Genomic DNA, 13,849 nt, shown 5'->3' with positions numbered 1-13,849 from the left:
GCTTTATGCAAGGATGAATTTAACATTCGGAAAAGATTGTCACTCTCCAAATTTTCAAATTTTGATTTAACATTTACCCGCTTATGACGCCAAACACTTTATCAGAAGTCTTGCTCTACCCTTGCTTTTCGAGATAAACTTGTCAACTTTGATTTGAATAATATACTTTTGAATAAAAGTTGTTGGCAGATGAAAATATAATAATGCATGAATGCTGTACTCTCATGCATTCTTTACAAACTTATTTTTACTCATGAGTCCTTAGTTTCAATAAAACTTTCTTCAGCAAATTAAAAGCGAAAGGTAATTTCCTTCCTTGTTTGGCTTAACAAAGTCATATTTCTATTTTTATAACATCTTCAGACTGATTCATTTGGTGTATTGTTTTTTTTTTTATACCTGGCAAAGCAAACAGCTGAAAATAGACATCAGGATTTTAATAGTGGGAGGGTAACTCACAACTTTGAGCCCTTGTAGTGTGAATAAATAGCTTTGGCTCAGAATATTGTGTTGGAAACTCAGTTTAGAACAGGTAATTCGTAATTTTAGGTTGCGTTCAGTTAATAACACTGTTTTAAACCCTAGAAACACAGGTTTCATGGGTTCAGTCCAACAGAGCTGGCATTCAATTGATATTTGTTGGTCATATTAAAATAAACATTAAAAATGCAAACATGAATTGCTGTTCAATCAAATTTTTGTCGGTCATAAATATATTAACAAGATGAAATGCTGTTTGAAATTGCATCCGGCTACTCTGCAGAAAAATGGATGTTTAAAGTAGATTGAAGCAGACATGGTGGCTCAGTGGTAGAGTGCCTGCCTTTGAATAGAAGGTTGTAGGTTCGATCCCTGGGTGAGTCATACCAAAGTATTTCTGCCTCCTTGTCATGCTCTCGATGTACACAAGTTCAGAAGGGTAATAATGACATTATGTTATGCATGGCCCACTGGGAAAAGAGTTCATAAGAGCTGAAGTCACTACCCTGGGTAAATATTAAAGAATTATGATTGAACGCGACTATGTGACAGAGATCTCGATCGTGATTCTGCGATAGGCCTTTTTTCCGGGTCACTATCCCAAAGTGAAAACTGTTTCATGTTTATGTCTTGATTTGGGATTCCTGTTTGCGATCTTGACTCCAAAATTTGATTGAATGTGCCCCTTGAGGGTAGTGATCTCATCTGTAGTTTGTTTTGAGGGAAATTGGTATTTATTTTAATATTTATATTTTCGGCATGAGAGGAGGTTGAGGTTAGGAAGGTAAATACATGGACTGTTGACAGTCTCGAGTCTCGACAGTCTCTAGTATGGTATTTATGATGAAGTAGAATACAAATACACTTGGCTTTATAAACACCACCATCATCTCCATTAAGTCTTTGTGACATCATTAACTTCATTATCATCACTATCACCATATCATGATCATCATCACCATCACCACTACTGCAAGAATCATTATTATACCAAGTGCACTTCCTCCTTCGTATAAACACCATCATTATCATCATCCTCATTATCATCATCCTCGTTATCATCATCTTCATCACCATTATAGTCATTGTCATCATGACTGTCATTATCATCATCACCATCATCACAAATTCACAAGGATCATCTCCATCATCATTATCATCATCGTCATTGTCATCGTCATCATCATCATCTTCATCACCATTATTGTCATCAAGGCCATTGTGGTTGTCATCGTCATTATAATCACCACCATATCATCATCATCATTCATCATTCATCATTCATCATCATCGACACCATCATCACCATCATCACCACCAATAACATCAAAACTTATCTTAACAATATCCAGTGCTACTTCTTTTTGGCTCTGTGCCTTATGATGATGTTTACCAAAGGACGGCGGAGGAGGAGGAGGGGTATTAACAAATTGAGCAATTATGCTCAGGATGGGAAAGATTATTACACATGCTTTCCTGTTTCTTCTAGAAACCGACCGCATAGGTGTTGAGGTATTTCTCCTACGTCATAATCAAGCCCTTATTGTGCTTGCCTGTAGTATGTCGGTACAGAGGCAGTATTATCAGGGAAAATCCTGGTATTATAATACAGCAAAGTCATTTGCTGTACATGTAATAGATTTAAAGTGCTTTTAATTTGTATTTTGAGCCCCCTTTCCCCATGTACTAGTGCACCAAATGCCCAATCAGTTGATAAATCAGTTTATCATCAAAAGACTAAAGATTGTCACTAACATAGGATAAAAAAAATGTTCACTTTAATAGGTTTTATATTGAATCAGAAACATAATAGAAATTGGAAAGCAATAAATCAAAGAGAGAAAAAAATCAAGAAAAAGATGATTTCTTTAAACTTCAATATTCATGTTACAGATGATCTACATAATAAACAACATCTTTTTTTACCAGAGTTGTTCCTTGCTCAACTTAGTTTTTCAAGTGATAAGATAAGTTAATTGCAAAAAAAAATAGATGGCCATGTCCTTTTATTCACATTAAATTCTTATTATTGCTTTTGTATAAAATACTTTGGAAACCTCCTGTTTCTCCCTTCTTTTGCTCGGACTGGATTCAAAAGTAAATGATAACCGGCATTCAATGCAATCCGTGGACTTGTCATGAATGAATTAAGGACAGATTTAGCTTTCTTTGATTTGCTCTGTCCACACCAATCTATACTGAGGTGTGTAAATCATCAAATATGCAGTGCAGACTTTGGGTGTGTTCATACTTCCTATTGGAAATGTATAATGAGCGTTTTTGAAATGTTTATCGTGAACAGACTTCCATGGAGTACTGTTTAACCTGTTTTTTTTTGGCGAATACTGCATTGACTCGGAAAGACAGGTCTAGTTGGCACATACAGTGTATGCTTTTTGAAAAAGGACATTGTGTTGCTCTGATTTCAATCAAGCTGGAAACATGATGATGGCATTTAAACAAATCTAGAATTGATTGTGAGGACGTAGTAGTCGTCCATTACTTTACGACTCTCGTCTTTCAATCAGAGGGACGTGGGTTCGATTGCAAGCCATGTCTTCTTTTCCTACAGCAAGAAATTTACCCACATTGTGCTGCACCCAACCCAGGTGAGGTGAATGGGCGCAAATATAGCTGGGGTAATAATAACATTTAATGAGGGCATGAAGTAGGTCCATGATCAGGGCATATCAGTTGAACAGTTTTCAAAACTGAAGTGGCTAGCTACCTTGGATTAATTTGTTGTTATTATTGTTTGATGTTGCATTGATGCTTCCCCAGAAACAATCATTGTTGAGAAACGTAGAACATAAATGTACCTTTTTGTGAGTTTAGTGTTAACAAAATGAGAAGCATGAAAGTGAACGCACCCTTCCCCATCAAACATGCAGTGGTGACATTGTGTATTCATGAGACAGTTTGCTACCTCTTTTCAAAATCCTCTCAACACCTCTGACTTTCCTCTCAGAGTTATTAACATGATTTGTAGGTCAGTGATTCGTGATGGGGGTGCGTTCAGGGGTGCAGTTTCCCTGGCAAAGTCCCACCCTCCTCTGCAAAGGGGGTAGTTTTGTTCCAATGTTTGTGCAGTGCAATCTATAAAGGTATATTTGTTTTAAATGGATCTTGTTTTTAGTAAAAATAGTGATTTTCCTTTAAAAAATGGTCTTTTCCGTTTCTGAAAATCTGTAGTTCCGTTTCAACTTGATCTAAAAATGGAAATTCCGTTTTGTCACTGAAAATGTACTCGTAGCAAAAACCTGAATTCCCTTTTGCAAAGGTGAATTCCATGAATTATATGAAAAGTATAAAGAACCATTTTATTTTACCGGTAAAACGGAAAATCACTGTCTCTATTTTAGGTTTGTTTGTGAAAAATAAATATTTTATTTGCAATTTGCTGGCTACCATGTCCCCTTTATACATTATGAGTGCCCTCATGATGCAGGAGTCCTATTATAAATTTAATAGCAGGAAATGAAATTAAATGTTCCAAATTAATGCCGGTTATTTTTGTTAGAATTTTGTTGAAATGGATCCAAATATAATTGAAAGGAAAATGACAGCTGTAGCAGGTATATTGGTATCTCAAATGTAGAACTGTTGCACTCTAAATTTAAAGAATTTTATAAAAGACACCAAAAAAATGAATTTAGATTTAAACCTCACAAATGTGAATTTGATATTAAAAGATTTGGATTTAAATCCTTTTAGATTTGAAAGAATCAACCTTCAGGATTCAGATTGAATCTAATGTTCAGCTGGTCAGTGTTTTTAGCTTCTCTGGATTTATTTTCAATCCTTGAGATTTAGAACATAATGCTCTAAGGAAGTAAAAGAAAACTTTGTGGTTGGTGTAGAAGAAACCAACTTGGATGAATTATTTTTTCCCCCTACACTTGGGCCTACTCCACAAATTTGAATAATTCAACTTTGGCCGTGTTTATGCTTCCACTTTTGAGGCCAGAATCAGCGTTTCCAAACGTGGTTAGTCGAAAACACGGTTGCGTCCATGCTTACTTCCATTTAAACACTGTTTCAAAACGCCGATCGTAAACTCACAAAAAGGTGCGTTTGTAAACGTCGTTTGACCAGAATCAGGCTTTCTGGGGAAGTATAAACAGAACCACGATCGTAAACGTGTTTAAATGACGTCATTTGGTACATGCTTCCGGTGAGATGAAAATCCGCGGGCAAATACAGTCGTATTGCTCCATGTCATCTCCACGTAATAACAACATTCGGAAAAAAAACTTTCGAAAAAAGGCGCGCCCGATTTGACCTCGCTTTACGATGCGAAGCCAGCTGGATATCATGATTTGCTCTGAAAAGTTAAGCATAAACAGCACTCCCAGAACCACGTTTACGATCGGCGTTTTGAATCGACGTTTGAAATCGCTGATTCTGTCCTCGCAATGGAAGCATAAACACACCCTAAAATAGAATTTCCTTCTATTCTGTTGATAGGACCTAGCCTGATTGAATGCTATCAAGGCACTGATCAGTCCAATTTTCTTGACCTGTCCGAGTTTGCTTTGGATTTGATAAAACATCTTGCTTCAAAAGCTTCTGTAAGGATCTTTCACACTTGAGGTATAAACTGCAACTAGACTCGGTGAAAATAATATTTTAAGAGATTGTAATATGCATGGAAAATAATATAATGTCAAGTTCTAGTAAATGCCCTTTAAAGTCTCATTATTCAATCAACAGTAAAAACGAAATTAAACAACATGTATATACAGCCTTGTTTACAATATAAATTTCCAGTTCTTAACGAGTTTCAAACAAATGTTCCCAAAATTGCAACAACAATGTTCAAGTTTAAGCAATACATATTACAAATTGAATTTTGGTGTTGGGTTTTGAATATTTTATATAGAATATGGCATAAATTGTTTATTGTTTTTATTCATATTTATTTATTTTATTTTATTTCTTTATTTTTTTGGTTTTATTATAATAATTATTATTATTTTTTAAATTTTATTTATTTATTTTATTTATTAATTTTTTTTATTGGGGGGGGGGGGGGGTAGACATGAACAAGACTATAGGTAAGCAATCAGGTACACCTGTATCATTGGGTAGATCTATGCTTTATAATCAACCCTACTTCAAAAGCACTTGAATACTGATGAGATTGAATGATGAACCTCTGCTCATCTATGTATCTCAGTAGTAGGTAACACCTTGGCCAGGATGGGGTGATAAGAGAGCAATGGATAGATAGGGGAGGGGAGAGGGGTAGAGGGAGGGGGCGAGGGGAGAGGGAGAGAAAGAAGAAAAGGGGAGGGGAGAATGGAAGAGGGAATTTAATAGAGGGGAGAAAGAAATGAGGAGTGAGGAAAAACAAGATGGGGTGGGGCTGTGTATGGAGAAATAATTCTAATGATTTCTAGGAAGAGAATCTTACACTGTAGGTAGTTTGGGGTATGGAAAACAAAATAAAAAGCAAGAAAAAGATCAAGATATAAAAATAGCGGTGAGATGCAGTCAAGAAGAGCAATGCTTGTAGAATATGGCCGAACATGATAAATAATAAGGGGAAGACTAGGGTGAAGAATGAAGGGAGGGAGGATTTAGACACCTGTTCAGGAGAAACATATATTGCATTGAACTTGAAGTGATAAAAAAAAAAAAATGTTAATTGAAAGAAGAGATAGAGAGAGAATGAAATGAGAAATGAAGTGAAATGCCTGAACTTGATGAATAAGAGGAAGACGAGAGAGAATAATAGAGGGGGGGATTCGGACACCCTAGAAGCCTAGGAAATGGAACAGGAAGAAGGTAGCGAGGGGAGCACATATCACAGAAGCAAATACTCCCAAATAGGATGTTTAAGGGTAACTGAGGTTGCAGCTCGTATTAAGAGGAACAGGTCAAGTAGTGGTAGTGATGGTCCAGAGCTTTAATGGCATCTAATGGAAGCCCGGAGTGGTTTTTGACTCTCTAAAATCGGGTTGTAGGCCGGGTTTTGGTCGAATTCTTGCTTCTTTTGAGCTGATACTTGAAGCCAATTGAATTTGTTAACAGAGTTCGATTGAAAGCTATGCTTAAGTTAAGACACAGAATTCTGTTCTGCTGTGGTGTGGAGGACTATCCTAAATTCTAACACTGTTGTTCAGAATTTACATTCATACACAGCAAAAAATGTGGTGTTAACCGGTGTACATACAGGACCACACCAGTTATTTTACACCAGTGTTAAATTGGTGGTGTTAGTTTTACACCTATAGGTGTTATTACAACACCTATGGTTGTTACATTTACACTCTTTGGTGTTATGTTCAATCTCTAGGGTGTTATTTTAACACCTCAGGGTGTGGTCCTCTATTAACACCAATTGGTGCAGTTTTAACACCACAGTTTTTACAGTGTATTGATCATTGATGTATCAAAATCGTACTAAAATTCCTTACATGGATATTGCGATTTGATTGGATTATTTTCTGAATCTTTTTGAAGAAGAACCTCGTGATACGAATCTGCATAAGTCCTGTCTTATTGAAACAGGAAAAGTTGAGCAGAGGAGTATTTTTCCTGCTTTCTCTATTTCAAATAATATGCATAGAATCAGAGAGTTAATTAGAGGGTTATTCAGAAATTACGGGGCTGTTTTGGAAATTATTTTTTTTTCTTGGACGCACTGTATATTATTTTTTGTTTCTTGAAGATGGTAAATATCTGTAGGATGATCACCAGGACAGTCAACGTCCTTGCGTGGTTGAGGATGAATACATTGATTGGTATGCCAAGGAGATACATGCCTCATTCATATTTTGATAATGACCAAAGCCCCCCAGCTGGTTTTTTGCTGTCACTTATCCTGTAATGCATATGATAGATACTCCGAATGATATACTGGATGATGAAAATTTTGAGAAATTTTCATTTTTGTTACAGTTTGGGAGTTGACTCCAATTGACTGTTCTGAAATCAAATGAAATGTAAAATGTCAAACACTGAGCCGAAGTCCTTTTTTAACTCTCTTTTTATTAAATGAATTCACCTTTCATCGAATGGCACCATAAAATTTCCTCTATGATGGTTGTGCAGTGAGTAAAAAACAGCTGTTTTTATTTTTAATAAAGACTCTGATTTTTGTACCAGGTGGTTTGTGTTGAAATGCATAAATGTTTTAAACTTGCTGCGCAGTCTCCGCTTATTGCGAAATCTTACTGTGGTGTATTAACTCAAGTCAAATTTGGCCTTGCTTAAATGAAAGAATTTTTAAAAGTAAAAACTAATGCTATCATCTATTATAGAAAGGTTAAACAAAAAGGGAAGAAAATATTATCGAAAAATGTAACTTAAAAGATGTAGGAAGGCACGGCATCTGTGACCAAAATATTCAGACCAGGATATGCAAACAACATACATAGATATAAATCTTCCAAATTGATTTTCTTCTTTTGACGAATTTCCCCTTTTGTTGAACAGATATCTGTGGCACCCAAAGATTTTCCTCAGGCAGAATTGTTTGTGTAAGAAAATGTTATCAGAAATTTCAACTTGAAAGATGCGGGGCTACGCGGCATCTGTGGCCAAGAAATACTCAGGCATGAAGACGTTGATTGCTACGCCTCATTTTCATTTTGGCATGAGACCAAGGCACCCAGGTGGTACACTGTAGCAGGCTGTCTGTTCACGGTGATTCATCCGTAATACGTGAGGCCAATCAGAGCTCCCTCGTCTATCAAAAGACATTGCAAGAAGCGATCGGCAGCAACGAAACACGTCCTTCGAAGTCAGGATTGTGGTTTGATTTTATGTTGGGGTTTGATAGATTTCCTTGCCTGTTTTGAAATTGAGCATACATGTTAAGGGTCTATTTGGGTTAGTAGCACATTTTACTGAAGCCTATGAGGCCTGTGCTTCATACAGCTGGGGCCCGTCTTGCAAAGAGTTGCGATTGATCCAATCAATCGCAACTATGGAAAGCCAGCAAAGTCAACATATGAAATGCATGTTTGTTCAAAAGATTTTCTAGATATGAATGTTTATCCATGAATTCATTGTATGTTCTCCTTTGTTTACAGAGTACAGTTTGCAAATTTTTGTTTAGAAAAAATTATGGCACTGATGGATTTCCATAGAGTTACGATTGATTGGATCAATTTAACCCTTTGTAAGACGGGGCCCAGATGTGTAAATGACATTGCTGCATAGGATATATAAGATATGATAGAGAGAAGACATGTAGGGGAGGAAGAGACAAAGATGAAATATCAAAAAGCGAGAAAAGGATACAAAGGTGTGGGTGCATCGTGGTCTAGTGGTTCTGACTCTCGCCTTTCAAACAGAGGGTCGTGGGTTCGAATCCTAGCCATTGCATGTTTTCCTGCAGCAAGAAATTTATCCACACTGTGCTGCACTCGACCCAGGTGAGGTAAATGGGTACCGGCAGGAAGTACTTCCTCAAAAAGCTGTGTGCACCAGTATTGGTAGACTAGCTTAGCCAGGGTAATATACAAATACAGATCCTATATTATTTTATGATTATCCTATTATTATTATTTTAGATAGAGGAGACAAATTCACCATAAAAGAAAAGGTGGATGAGGAAGATCAGGAGATACAGAACAACAATGAAAGAAAAGGAATACGAATTTAAGAAAAATAGATACAATGAGAGATGAAAATGAGTATAGATATAGAAAAAAAAATGAAGAAAGCCTTTATAAAACAAAACAAAACATAGTTATGTGGAAGTAATTCACTGGTATTGGATGTTTGTGTTCATTGTCATTATAATAATGTTCCTGGAAATTGAATAAAAATGTTTAAAAAAAGATGAAGGAAAGAAAAAGGAATAAGTAATGAAGAGTGGAGAAGATAAGCAAGGAAAAAAAGGAGATTATTGTTAGAATTCAAAATTAGTTTTGCATCAGTTCATTTTAAGATAATTTGGCTATCTGCAGTAGATGTTAACACATTGCTCAGTTGATTCTGAAAGAAAGTGTAAAGTGCTCTCGTCCAACATGACATGGATGAATTCAGGAACAGATATTACATTCACAATAAAGAATGGAGGGGTGGGGGTGGAGAAAAGATATCTACATGTACTTGATGTCAAGAAAGGACAAATAATGCAGTCATAAATTGCATTAAAAGTCGCTGAAAAACCACAGCTGCAAAATTTGTTGTGAAATGCAAGCTAAAAGGGCACTCGGGGTGGGTTAAACAAACTTTCTGTACATCAGTGGTTCAATACATACATATCTATGTAACGATAGTCCCAATGCCTATACACTGATTCGATATAAAAAGTGCACGTTCCTTGTACGCTGTATCGACATATTTTATACTTGAAGGGGGGAGCTATTCTGGAGGTTAATTGTCGTGATATGGAATGGGCCTTTAGGGTCATTTTGAGCAATTTAGCCTCTGGTTCATACTTAGTCATCTTGGGAGCAATTTGTTTTTCTTATTGAAAGTACAGATACGCTACATTACAACTCAAGGATATCGGGTTTCAAGATGACTGTGACATTGAATGTTTATTTGGTTGCCATGTTGGCTGCTTGTTCTTGTTTAGCCTGTGTTTTGGAAGATTCAGCACAACACTTTGGCAAGCAAAGATGGTATTAGCATTCTATTAGAAAAACTCATTTAAATTAATTTAAAGATCTTTTTGATGATAATAGTAATGATGATAGTAGTAATGATAATAACAATAATAATGATAATAATAATGATGATAATAATGATAATAGTAATAATGATAATAATGATAATAATAATAATAGTTATAATGATAATAATGATAATAATGATACTAATACTGATACTGATACTACTACTACTACTACTCCTACTACTACTACTACTACTCCTACTACTACTACTACTACTACTATCAATAATAATGATAAAAGTAATGAGAATGATAAGAAGACAAACATTTTGTATAGTGCACTTTCCATCTTTAGAATGCTCAAGTCGCTTCAGACCAAATTACAGAAAGGGAGAAAAAATATTTTTGAAGTTGATATGAATGACTATGAATATGCCTGTTCACTAGTGATTTGTTCTCAGGAACAGCCTTTGTTTGAAAAGTTTGCATAAGATTTGAATCTGCCAGGTCTATTCTTAATAATCATAAGATCTTTGTTCATAAATTCAAGCTATTTTTCTTTAAAATACGAAGAGCCATGAGGCTAAAGGGGGGTACAGTGGCTATTTCAACCTTGAATGCTAATTTAATCTCTCTTATATCCCCAAGGAATGTTTGACAGAAGGCATCAGAAGATTTTGGCAACATTGACAACTCTCACTAACATTGCATATTAAAGCTGGTTGTATGCAAAATCAGAATATGGTTACAATAAAATATTCTGTTTCTTGTTAAACAGTTTGTATTTTGATACCCCAAACTTCTCCGTATCCAGTGAAAGGCTTAAGTGCTTGTGTTTATGGCTTGCATGCACAAGAAAGTGCATTGTCATTTTCACAAGCTCTGTATAATTTACAAGAAAGCTGTACTTGCGTCTCCAGGCAACGCTTCAAGTCAACCATCGTTAACATCAATTTATCTCGGTAATTATTGAAAAGAGACTCTCGTTCTTGCGTTCATGTTTTTAACATGGAAGATTTATGGCGACTAAATAGCCTGGAATCGATGTATTCATTTTCCCTTCCACACAATAGCTTGCTTACATCTAGGTGTTCTTCAATCTTTTTTTTAAAGAAAAAATGAATTCTTGGCTGGTATTCAATTTAATGCTAAAGCCAGAATTTTAAGTATTTAATACTCACCCCTGCTTTAAACATGGCTACCTTGATCAGGTGTTCAAGTACTCAAGGATTTCCTTCCTACCGGGTACCCATTTACTACACCTGGGTGGAGAGTGGCAAATGTAGATAAACACCTTGCGAAAGGATATGTTAAACCTGATACACCACTTATCAATTGAAATGAAAATTGCGCATGTATATGTAGTAGGGGGTGTATGTGTGTGGCATTATAGGAGGGAGGGGGGGCTTTATGACTAGTGTGAACAGCTCTTTATAAATAGCAAACACGTTGGTATCCATCCTTCTCCCTCAGGCTCACTGTACTCACTTACCAGTCTCCTTTCCAGTCCCTTTTAAAGATGACTCATCAAGCATCCATGTATCTTTGCTCTCACTGTCTCCTTCAACCCGATCCAACCATTTTCATTTCCAAAAGTTCTTAAGCCATCAAGCGTTGTTTGCGGTAATTAGCCCGGGGCTGAAGTTAATTTACGGGGGGAACGTAGCGAGAAGCGTAGAGATTCATGGCTCGGGCTTGCAGTGTTTGTGTAGTCTCCTTGTAGGCCTACACGTTGTAATATGGCATTTAAATATAATTCTGTAAAGTCTTGAGGCAAGTCTTATTCTGTTGACGTATGGTTATGTTGTATAAAAAGTAAGAGCAGCTACATGTATATAGCAGAAAGTCTATGGTGGTATAGTAGTACCTTATAGGTCAACTAGTCTCTCAGCTCAGACTCCGAGTTACGCTTTACGTGAGAAATGGGGTCCGTGTGTTCAGACTAGCTACGTGTGAAGGGTTGGTTTGTGTGATTTATGTTTCCACAAATCTCGTTGAGCATGGCGGAGATTCACTCCATAGCTGATTAACTTGCGAACATTTCCTGTGCATTAATTATTCACTTGTAGATTTTAGATTGCTGTTTCCCTCCGTCGCCTGTTATCAGATCGGCGTCTCACGACACAAAGTCTAGCAATTGATCATGCGCTTGATTTTCGCCGTAGATTGCACATTGTTGTCAATGTGATTGATCATAAAAATTTGTTTTAAGATCATTTCCAAGTCTTGTGTTATGCGCCTTTAATAAGTACATGTATTGGATGAACTTTCTATTGTACAGAAGGTTATTGAACCTATGATGTGTGCACTGAAATAGGAAGGAGGCGGCATTTTGTGACACAAATGGTCTTTTTTGGGGCTGATTTTTACGATTGATAATCAGTGCAATCTATCACGAAAATCAGTCCCATATAATCTTTATCTTACTTAAAAAGCCCTGGTGGGTGTTTCACAAAGATTTAAGTATGACATAAGTCGCACTTAAATGCCGACGCGTACATGATATGCGACGGCTGATCTTATTGATTGATACGCAGTGGTGCGCGTCCTCATGTCATGATCTTACCAATGTGGTCAAGCCTTTTATACCATACGCAACTCCGTATTTAAGTGCGACTCTAAGTCATACTTAAATCTTTATAAACAGCCTTATGAAACTCCCACCAGGGGGGTGTTTCATAAGGCTGTTTGTATAGTTACCCAAGACTTTACGCACGACTGGTGATCCTTTCTTATGCCACATTCTCCCTAAGTAGCTCACCTAGCACCTAAGATCATGTTCCAGTTGTGCATAACTTTACGAACAGCTTTATGAAACACTGTGTATAATTAACTTCATTTGAAAATATTGGGGAAAAAGTACTCGGGAAGCATTATCTATTCTTTCCCTTTTTATACTTCCTTTAACAAACACAAAAATCTATTTTAACAAATGTGAAACTATCAAATCTCATCTTAGGCTTTCAATTCTCAGAAAGTAGGCATGAATAGTCAACTCATGGGCATTTGAATCCTAAGAATAGACGCCTAATAGTGTCCTTTACATTATTCATTATCCAGAAATCTTCTGTGGATTTCCCCTCTCTGCATATCCCATTTATAATTACTCTCCTCAAACCTACACTCTTTGTGTGAAGTGCAGGTGAATACTCCCATAAAACCTAGACCATCGAGGCCCTGTTTCCTAAGGGTTGGCGATTGATCATGGGATTGATTTCTACCATTGATTACATTCATTATTGTGTATGATCAATCATGAAAAACAAAATCATCACCACAATCAATCGTTATTTTTATGACACAGGGCCCAAGATGCACTTGTAAACTGAAGTAACATAGAGCTTAGCATTTGATCATTGAGTTGATTTCAATGATTGATTGCATTGATTATTGTGTGTGATCACTGTAAAAACTGCAGTGTTAAAACTGACACCAATTGGTGTTAATAGAGGACCACACCCTGAGGTGTTAAAATTACACCCTAGAGATTAAACATAACACCAAAGAGTGTAAATGTAATGACAAATGTTGTTGTAAAAGCACCTATAGGTGTAAAACTAACACCACCAATTTAACACTGGTGTGGTCCTCTATGTACACCGGTTAACACCACAGTTTTTGCTGTGATTAATCGTCAAAAAGCACCACAATTGATCGCTAAGTTTTATGACACAGGGCCCACCCAGGATGGGCTTGTAAACTGTAAAGTAAAAGCAATTGATTGTGGGATTGATTTCAACAATTGATTAGATTGATTATTGTGTATGATCAATTGTAAAACCAGCCCCA

This window comes from Lytechinus variegatus, chromosome 13 (assembly GCF_018143015.1).
Source record: "Lytechinus variegatus isolate NC3 chromosome 13, Lvar_3.0, whole genome shotgun sequence".
Lineage (NCBI taxonomy): Eukaryota > Metazoa > Echinodermata > Echinoidea > Temnopleuroida > Toxopneustidae > Lytechinus > Lytechinus variegatus.
This window is presented reverse-complemented; position numbering follows the sequence as displayed.